Source organism: Numenius arquata, chromosome 18, assembly GCF_964106895.1.
Source record: "Numenius arquata chromosome 18, bNumArq3.hap1.1, whole genome shotgun sequence".
Classification (NCBI taxonomy): Eukaryota; Metazoa; Chordata; class Aves; order Charadriiformes; family Scolopacidae; genus Numenius; species Numenius arquata.
The window spans coordinates 10356023-10365654 of NC_133593.1; positions in this window are offsets into that span (position 1 = coordinate 10356023).

Here is a 9632-nt window from a genome sequence, read left to right on the forward strand (position 1 = left end):
TGGCAGCCTTGACACCTGATTCCTTAAAGGGCTGTCTTTGGGCCAATAAAACTTTATAAAAGGAAGAACTTTCTGTTGCTATTGTGTTAGCTCCAGCACAGCAGCTCCTGCGCTATGCTGTGTTGTGTATAGAATATTTTAGTATGGATTCCCCAGGAAAGAGATGGCTACATGGTATTGATGGCCAATTTGTTTCAGATCCCTAAGGCCTGTATTTTTTAGTGACTGTTTATGTATTCTGATTAAGTAACTTTCAGAATATAATTGTGGACTGAGCGTAAATTTATGAAGGTACTTGAAAACTGTGAGATTATAGAGTCTGTAGTCAAAGTTTTTGTCAATGCTACTCAGAGCAGGTCATGCTAACTTAGGCCATTTTCAGCTTATGTATGCTAAATACCAAGTCAGGTAACCACTTAAACAAAAGAAATGTCAGCGGATAATCATGGATCTGTCAAATTTGTGCCAGAGAGGAAGGCAAGGCTTTTCTTTCTGCTTAAAGCAAGGTACAATTTCTGTTGCATGTGTGCCAGGATGGAAGAAGGGGGAACTGCCCCAACATCAGTGAGTATGCGCTTCGAAGAAACGAGTGGCTTCTGATAGATCCGTTTCATTGTGTTTTGTTTTGTGCACAATGATCTCTGAGAAGAAGAGCAAAAAGAAAGAACAAAACCAGTACCATCTTTCAAAAATGTGCATGCAGTTAAAACGCCAGCTATTATTGAGGCAAAACTTGCAGATGTATCAATCTTCCAGGATTTGCCTCTGGAGAGGTCATGAAATAGTAATTTTTGAAGACAGCTTTCTTTCCTATTCATGTATCTCAAAGATGCTACCAATTGCAGAACAACAAGCCTGTCAAAACAATGAAAACCTGCTTTAATCCACAAAAAGGTTCGTTAGTATGCTTTCCAATAATGACTGATGCTATGTGATGGGCAGGGGATAAATCTTGCTAATGACCTTTTGTGTCCTGATTGAATTTGAAAAATAGCTACATTTGTTTTATTTAAATCAAGGCATATATTGCTGGTGTCTGATCATTAGCATCATCAAGCATGCAGATGTAATAAATCTGACAAAAGGATGATGGAAAACTTGTGCAAATATATAATCATCTATTTGAGGTTGTCTTGATCTCAGCCTGGTGACAAAATCCATGGACTCAGCCCCTGAGCCCATGGAAGGCTACTTTTTATTGCTCCAGACTATGAAATTAATTTTTTAAAATCCCAGGTGTGTTTTTTAGGAAGAATGATCAGGGAACCATTTTAGTGGTTTATTCTCTTCTTTTGATATCCCACAAATGCAATTGTTCTACTTTTTGTTCTCTGATACCTGAAAAACAGTGCTTCAACACCACGGGTAGGCAAGCGTTCTTCAGGATGTGTTGTTTTCTAGGGGTATAAACCTGCGTCTGTCTGTTTAAGGAGCTTTGAGTTTTCAGATGCATGTGATGAAAATGTCTAGATCTCTCTCAGCCTTCTTTTTTTTCTTTTTTAGCTATCAGAATGAATAGAATCCACTGTTGAGACAGTCTAGATCATACAGCGAGACTTGTTATGTCAGCCAGTGTTTGATGGCTTTAGGGCTCTGTCATATGATTAAAGCAGGTATGAATGCATAGCTTCACACTTCCTGTTTATAAAGCTGTAGAGCTGCAAGTAGTCGCTCAAATTCACAGAGCAGTAATTATTTCACAACTTTGGCATCCAGTTCTGATGCTTGTTTTGGGAGGATACCTGAGTAGTCTCTGCTGAACGTGTAATACCATGCACAAGTGACTTGGGGAATTCTGCTTAAACTTCCACGAACTGATGAAATGAGGCTACTATTACAAGAGAGGTTATTTATCTGTAATTCTTCATCTGCTAAGCTGCAGTGACCACTTTCTCTTCTTTTACTTCAGGTTCCAAGTTTAGAGAAGTGTACTCAGTGGTTTTCAACCTCTTCTTACTTGTAACTGCCCAAGTTATTTCCTATTGGAAATGAGGAACATTTGTATAGTGAACTTAAGTCAACTAACAGTAAGTTTCCTTTCCTGAGATGCCTTTTGTGGTCTTCAGAAGTTCTTTACTAAATACCAGCTGAAAACTTATGAATCAGGGGAAAATGTTGCCTTCTGCTTAAGCTTCTGTGGGTGCTGTGGTTCTGAGGGAGCTGATAACATACCTTTTAGTAAGTTTTAATAATTTTTAGATGGTTCCCAAGTCCAGCTGTACCAAGCATGGCAGTAACTTGGTGAGTAAGTGCTCAAGTGTTGGATGTGCACGCAGTGATGTAAGGCTGATAAAAGAGGATTTAAGAACACAGGCATTTCAGAAACAAGACACAGTTGAACATCTCAAAGCAAAAAGCCCTCAAAACATGATTCAGTTAATGTTGGGAGTCTCTGGTTTCTCACTTCAACAGGTGAATCGTGTCTCTGAATAATAGTAGTCTCATAATATTAGCTGCATTTTTGTCCCGTCAGCATGTTGCTAGAGATCGAAATCAAAGCGGTCAGGAAAGCTGCCAAATGAGCATAAAGAGATAATATCATTTCAGCCATGGTGGCTGGAAGTTACAGGATAAGCTGAACAAATCCTCATTTTGAGTGTTAAACATCTTGGTATAAGCTAAAAGTACACTATCAGGTTCTTATATACATAATATATTTTCTTATATTGATATGTAGACTAAAATTGAGTATGCAAAACATTGATTTCTTTTATAGATTATATGCCTATATGTCTCATAGCTCATGGAACTCTTGCTTGTTCTGCTTTATTCCTTGAATTTTAAGCAATGAAATCAGTTATTTTCTAATCAGTTTCTAGTTTTTACTCTTTTAAGAGCAGGCTTTTTTTTCTTTTTTTTTTTTTTTTTTTCTTTTTTTTTAAATATACAAGCCCAGAGAAAATTGTTGAACTTTCATCCTTGGAGGTTTTCGAGACCTGCCTGGACAAAGCCCTGTGCAAGCTGGTCTGAGTTCAGTGTTGACCCAGTTTCAAGCACGAGGTAGAACCAGTTGACCTCGTGAGATACTTTCCAGCCTGACAGATCCTATGAAATATTTCTGTTCATCTTGAATTTTGAAAAGCCTTGTTTTTATGAAACACAACATCAGGGTCCTAAATCCACTTGGCAGTGTCCTACAGAGAAAATAAAATAAGCCAAAAATAGAAACTGGGAAGATTTTCAAAATTATAGGAAGCATCTCTAATGAAATGCGGAAAAAAAGAAAGAGAGGGGGCTACTTGAGTCCTGTTGTACTTGACCTGTAACAGCATCAGGCTTTCCGACTGCTGGCGCTATGGGAGAAACGACTAAAACAACCCTCACCCCTTTCTTCTGCTCAAAGGGAAACCAGCCTCCTGTCTCATTTCATAAAATAAGTAAGGCGTTCAGTTCTTTAGTACTCAAAAAAATGAAATCACATTCAAAAAATGGGCCTGTGAAGGGATGACAAGCTTTGTGAGGATAAAAAAGAACATAGCATTAGCAAATTATGTGATTAGGTGAGGCATGATATGTCTATTTAATTCTGTAAATTAAGATTATTGTACAACTGCCCTTTTATGATTGGACTGATTATGATTTTTTTGTATTTGAAAAAAACAGGTGTTACTAATGTCTGTCAACTTAAGAACGGAATATCTTCTGAAAATGGAGTTTATTTTTGGTTAGGTTGTGGATTCATACGTTCATTCTAAATAATTTGGTATATGGGGAGTGCCAGGTAGGCCTAATGAGTTGTATGTCCTTGAGCTCCTATCATGGCATCTGTATGACTTAGCTACTAATTTTTTTAAAAATAATCCTACTCTTTTTTTGGTCCAAGAAGAAATGCAAAATACAGTGAGCATATGGAAAAGAAATGGAGGAGGGGTAGAACAAGCATTGCATTTTCAAATACCAGGATTGTTTCTCTTCACTAAGTTATTTCAAGGACTATTGTAAACCAGAGCTGCCCAGTTGGGTTTTTTTAGGGCCTCCTGGGTTATTTAACAGTAGTCTGTTAATTTTAAAGATTGGCTTAGTGGGGAGCTGGGCATCCACTCGAGTCCTGCTGGGCTGGGTAGGTGCTGTGTTCTTCTTGGGTTGGGAGCTACAGTCTTGTTTTACTGCTGCTGGCTGAGGGACACTAGGAAACATTTGGAGTCTCGCCATGGAACCTTAGAGTAAGGTGTTTACAGACACCCTTGGCAGCCAGCAGTGCTAAACTGGTTGGTGGTAACTTACGGAATTATTCTGAATAACATGCAGGAGTTGGTGTTCTGTAGAGGCTAGTCGGGAGCACACAGTGTTTGATTTGAGCTGCCCAACCTCTCTTTAGCTGAGCTCCAGTTGGGTGTTGACTGCTCGCTGAGTTCTACAAGGAACGTCTGATGAGATGGAAAGCGTACTCCAGGTCTTCAAGTTCTGCATGTCTGTTTTCCAAACTGCATTTTACAGTCTAGTCTTTGATATTGTTCATAATGAAACTGGTGATTTCCTAGTTTAATTTTCTGTATGGGAAAGAAAGTTCTGGAGTTTAATTCTAAATAAGACTTTCAATTTTTAAATATCTTAAAAACAAGTTATTTCTTAATTTGTTATATTGCTTGAAGCAGTTTCTTTTTCTTTAAGTTATACTTAGTCTGAATTACTGTGGATGTCCATGTGATATTTGCAGTATTGAATAACTACAAAAAGCATCTTTAACATTTAATTTTCATATGAAAAGGTCATTTACATAATGAGACAATGAAGCCTTTGGGCAAAGATGAATGTAGAAGAAAAATCCATTAATGTAGATTCTGCCTAAGAGTTTGAAAGGGTCTAATTCACAAAACTTTGAATACTATATTATTGCTAGCACTTGCTGGAATAAAAATACCCTGCTTGCCTAAAGAGTGGCAGAATCCTAATGCGCATTCTCTTGTGTGATTTCTTCAGGGACATCTTAGTTTTGTTAGTGATGGCTGTGTCTGTGTAGCTTTAGTGTTTTCAGTTTAGCTGTGTAATAAGACTTAGCATTTCTTTTTTACGTAATGAATTTTAACATCTCTGAGAAGTGGGTTTTTTATGAGCTTGTGTTTACAATTGAGCAGCGTTGGTGTAGCCCTCCTTATAGGTGGGGACATGCTTGGAATGAGTGCGTCTCTTCTAACTGCGGTTTTATTAAACTGGTGTAAAAGCTTTTCTGGATTTCTGATTCTTAATGGGTAGAAGCTGGGTTCAGATCTCGGTTTGAAACAAAATGTGTCTCTATAGATTTTGTAGTGGTTCACCAAATCTGTTTAAAAAATGGTGGAGGTTATAATCAATCACAGCATTTCTCTGTGTAGACCATGAAGTCATTCATCATAATGACAATAAAAAATTCCTTCATTATTTTAGTGTAATATGGACATGCGACTGAGTTCTAGGCGGTAAGAGATGTGTGTTTCTTGCTTAAATAATCTAATCAGTTAAGGAAATTATTTTAAAAATTTGCTAACACTTGCAACAAGGCCTTTGAGGCAAAATAGGATGTGCCTGAGAAAGGTTTGGACAAATGATAATCAAGGCAGTTTGTAACGATCAGGGTTTATTTCCCGTTGTATATATTACTTAATGTAAAAATGGCAAAAGCACTGAAATAGTTACTTACCTGAATCATTACCTCCGCTGAAGTGATTAGCTGTCCCAGGTAGGGTGACCTGGCATATCAAGTGACGTGCCATGATCTCTAGGGTGTTCCAGTCCTCCTCTCTCTTCTCCTTTCAGCTATCACAACACAGAACAAGCCTCTCCTGTCCCATGGAGATGCTCTGATGAGGCTGACAACTCCTTGTGCTTACCACGTGGTGATTTTGGGGCAAAATAATGACCTCTTTTCTGGAACGATGTTTCTAAGCTGCATAGATTAATGTGTTCACTAATGCACTGCAAACCAGCCAGAGCTTCTGGGACAAGGATGCTGTTGGAAGTAACAGGACGGGCCCCCTCCTCTCAATGGAGAACTTTGGACAGACTGAGAAGATGGCAGAAATATCATCTGGCTCTACACATTGCCTCCTTACACTTCAGTTTTGACTTTTAGAATGGTTTTAAACAGCGAGTGAGACATTCTTCTGTACCTTAAAAAGGGATTTGATTTCTCTTCTGGTCAGGTTCTCTGCAGGTGCATGTATGAGCTGCAGTGTGGAACTGGTGTGGAGCGAGGCAGCCCCATCAGTCGTCAGAGCACCCTACATGCTTCTAACCAGCAACTACAAAGGGAAAATGGAGCTATACTTTACACTGTCTTGTATAACAAGTATTTTGAGGATTTTCTTTTTAATGTCCAAATCCTTTGAAGCTGTTTTGCCTAGTTTACAGTCTGAATTGGTCCCAGAAGTTATGAGAGGCGATGTCACGAGCCAAAATAAGAGATAATTACAATCTGCATAGAAATATGTCCTTCGCCCTTTAAAAATAAAACCTATTACAGGACTTCTGAATTCTTCCTCACAAGCTTTGTTCTTTATTCACATTGTATCTGTCTTTTTGTTTGCTGATCTTTCAGTTGTCATCCACTCATACAATTTAATTTCATGTGAAGTGTTTAATATAAAATGTATGCTTACGTTTCTGTTGTGTGTGTTTTGAATGGATTTTCCTTATCTTAATTTATAGTGATAATAGGAAGTGCTCAGGTTTTGTCCTGTGGCAGACTGCTTTGGTCATATACTTAAATACTTAACAGGTATATGCTACTGTCTCAGTTGAACTCTGCAAGTGATCATAAGACTGATTTAGTTGGATTTTTTGACAGCTGTTTTAAATGATCAATTTCATTGCATTAGTTTGGAAAATTGTTCTTTTAAAATTCTGAAACCTTGAATGAAAAAAATGTGGTTCTTCCACATTTCCACTCAGAAACCTAAGCAGAACAGGAAGTGCCAGATTTAATACGTCTGTGAACGTAGAGAAAAAGAACTGAAAGTATTGGGATAGTAATTATGAGAACTTCAGTTTTGCACATTAAATTTGTTCTAAAAATGAACTTGAATATGGCATCATGAATCTATTTTGGGCTGAAGAAGCACTTCCTTTCAATCCATGTTTCTAGTTGTTAGGTGTGATCCAGAAACAAAATCTTATTCTGCACTGGAAATTTCCTAGTCTTGTAAAGATTTTTACCACATTTTCCCTGCCGATGTGATACAGTTAAATCCTGGATTTTAGTTCAAAAATTAGAGAAGTGGATTTGTGCTTCACATCGCAGGGGCAGCATTGCTTTAAGAAAAATCATCAGTGGCAGTTTGTGCGGTCAGTGTAGGCTGCTCTGTATTCTGTGAGGATGTTAACAAAGGTTGGTATCAGTGGAAAAGTAATACAAAAACTTTTTGGTCCCGGTTTTCCAATCTCACAGCTAACAACATGATTTTTCTTTTCCTAAAGAATTGTAATTGGTCTTTTTGCCAGTAACAAATTCCCTGCTTTTTTGTGTTACCGGCAATTCAGTGTTGTCTTCTAATCACCTTGCAAAAAGAATAGCTGGGTAAATGTCTTGTGTGAACTAATCTTATTCCTTAAATAACGAGTAGATTGCAGTGTAGATAGATAGGTTAAAGGAGGAAGGAACCATAATACGGACTAATTCTAATATAGAGCACTGGTTAAATATCTGCAGAAGCCGGAGTATTACAAGAATAGAGGCTAAAAAGCAGAATATAGACTACTTGATAGATCTCTCTTCATATAAAATGATCATAATTCATTATGTAAATGTACTGCTTCTAATAGAGACGGTAACCTCCTTGGGGACGTCTTGTGAGTCTCTTCAGGGATTCAGGGAGAGATTCCAACTGCTGACGCTACTTAGGGCATTGTAGCTCCTTGGTTTTAAGTCATTCTAATACCTTTTCTGTTTCTGTACGTCTTTTCTGTGACACAATGGAGAGTGTGTTTATATGAAACTCTGAAATTTGAGTCATCACATCAATCTAAACTGGCCAGTGGCAGTGAAGTTACTGGAAGGTGGTTTCCCGTACGGCTGTTACATGGTGTGTCTAAATACACTGCTTCATTCTTCTGAATGCATGGCCTTAGGAATAGTATGCACCTAATGAGGAATATTTTTATAGATTAATTTGGTAGAGGAAATGGCCTCAAGTTGCGCCAGGGGAGATTCAGGTTGGATATTAGGAAGAATTTTTTACACTGAAAGGGTTATCAAGCGTTGGAATGGGCTGCCCAGGGAAGTGGCTGAGGCAGCATCCGTGGAGGTATTCAAAAGACGGGTTGACATGGTGCTGGGGGACATGGTTTAGTGATGTGTTTTTGTGTTTTGTTTTTTTTTTTTTGTCAGAGTTAAATTGATGGTTGGACTAGATGATCTTGAAGGTCCCTTCCAACCTAGAAGATTCTATGATTCTATGATAGAGCACAGATTTACTTAAAGCTAGTATGGTGTCTTTCAGGATAGTTCTTCAAAACATTAGTCCTTGGGTGTTAATGGAGAATTCTCTTAACAGGAGATGCAGCAGTGGAAATGGAGTTTGGAAATAGTGACAATAATTGTTTGCTATTGTCTGTTAAAAAACATCTCTGATTCAGTTCTTGGTGTTCTACCAAACATGTAGCGGGGTCCCAGAACTAACCACATGTTAGTTATGTTAGTTTTTATTTTATTTCTTGACTATATAGGCTAGTGTCTCTATTTGTGATTCTGCTTTTATTTTTCAGCCATTCACACATTGCGTAGCAAACTTGTTATGTGTTTATAACAGTGCAGCAGAAGACATCAATTTATGACCTGACACTAAAACAGTTCACTTTGCATCTGAGCTGAGGTTATATTTTATACACACGTATCCCCAAGAGCTGAGAATAGGAAGGGTCAAAATCCAGAGCCTTTTATTGTCCATCAGCTGCATCTATACATACGTGTGTGATGTGTTTCTTACCAAAACACTTGACTTCCAAGTGAGTAATATTTGTCCTCTAACTTTAGAAATTAAGATACAGCAGTGTATAAATATCATCTGAATCTTTTATTATTCTTTACTTGTGATAGTATTTAAATACTGCGCTTAACTAGAGTCCACTCTTTCAGCTGTCAGAGACTAACACTTGAGTAAATACTTTATCGAAACTCTACCAGCAATTGCAGATGAGAACTCCTTGCCTTTCGCCCTCTCTAAAGGCTGTAGGAAACGCTGCCTTCCTATGCAGAAGTTGCAGATTATGTTTAACTTTCAGGTTTAGACTTTATTTTTTTTAATTAAAGAACAATTCATATTATAGTTGCGTTTAGTATCTTCGACACTGTTGGGAGACAGGATATGAAATATTTGTTATGTTATTTTGTAGCAAGGTCCTTATGTGGTGGTTGCATTTACATTGTTGGCATTTGCCTTTGCTTTTCATTTTAATGGGCTGTTTATTTCTTGGAAATGAGTTATATAATGTAATTTTGTGTATCTTAACAGGCATAACTGTCTAGATGATTTTCATGATGGTAATAAAGTGGAAGCAGCTTTTCAGAATTGTGACAGAAGCTGTTCTACTCACCTGTGACAATACAAACTTCCAGTGTATTTACCAGGAAAACTGATGAAGGGACAGCTCAGAAGAGCAGAGTTTTGTTTCTAATCGAAATCGGACTACATACTGAAGATTGAGAGCTTAAACCTTCA